A 1,274-nucleotide genomic window follows, 5' to 3' on the forward strand; every position below is an offset into this window, starting at 1 on the left:
TAACGTTATATACTATTAGCATATAACGTATAACGTTATGTAGCATTACGTTATAACGAATAACGATATATAGCAATACGTTATAACGTATAACGTATAACGTTATATAGGATTACGTTATAACGTATAACGTTATGTGGTATTACGATATAACGTATTACGTTATGTAGTATTACATTATAACGTATAACGTTATATAGCATTACATTATAACGTATAACGGTATGTGGTATTACGATATAACGTATTACGTCATGTGGTATTACATTATAACGTATAACGTTATATACTATTAGCTTATGACGTATAACATTATATAGTATTACGTTAAAGCGTATAACGTTATATAGCATTACGTTATAACGTATAACGTTATGTGGTATTACGATATAACGTATTACGTTATGTAGTATTACATTATAACGTATAACGTTATATACTATTAGCTTATGACGTATAACATCATATAGTATTACGTTATAACGTATAACGTTATATAGCATTACATTATAACGTATAACGGTATGTGGTATTACGATATAACGTATTACGTCATGTGGTATTACATTATAACGTATAACGTTATATACTATTAGCTTATAACGTATAACGTTATGTAGTATTACGTTATAGCGTATAACGTTATATAGCATTACGTTATAACGTATAACGTTATGTGTTTCTACGATATAACGTATTACGTTATGTAGTTTTACATTATAACGCATAACGAGATATAATATTAGCTTTTAACGTATAACGTTATATAGTATTACATTATAACGTATGACGCTATATACTATCAGCTTATAACGTATAACGTTATATGGTAATACGTTATAACATATAACGTCATGTGGTATTACGACATATCGTATTACTTTATGTAGTATTACATTATAACGTATAACGTTATGTACTATTAGCTTATGACGTATAACATTATATAGTATTACGTTATAGCGTATAACGTTATATAGCATTACGTTATAACGTATAACGTTATGTGGTATTACGATATAACGTATTACGTTATGTAGCATTACATTATAACGTATAACGTTATATACTATTAGCTTATGACGTATAACATTATATAGTATTACGTTATAACGTATAACGTTATATAGCAATACATTATAACGTATAACGTTATGTGGTATTACGATATAACGTATTACGTTATGTAGTATTACATTATAACGTATAACGTTATATACTATTAGCTTATGACGTATAACATTATATAGTATTAAGTTATAACGTATAACGTT

Source organism: Bombus pyrosoma, unplaced genomic scaffold (assembly GCF_014825855.1).
Source record: "Bombus pyrosoma isolate SC7728 unplaced genomic scaffold, ASM1482585v1 HiC_scaffold_4725, whole genome shotgun sequence".
Classification (NCBI taxonomy): Eukaryota; Metazoa; Arthropoda; class Insecta; order Hymenoptera; family Apidae; genus Bombus; species Bombus pyrosoma.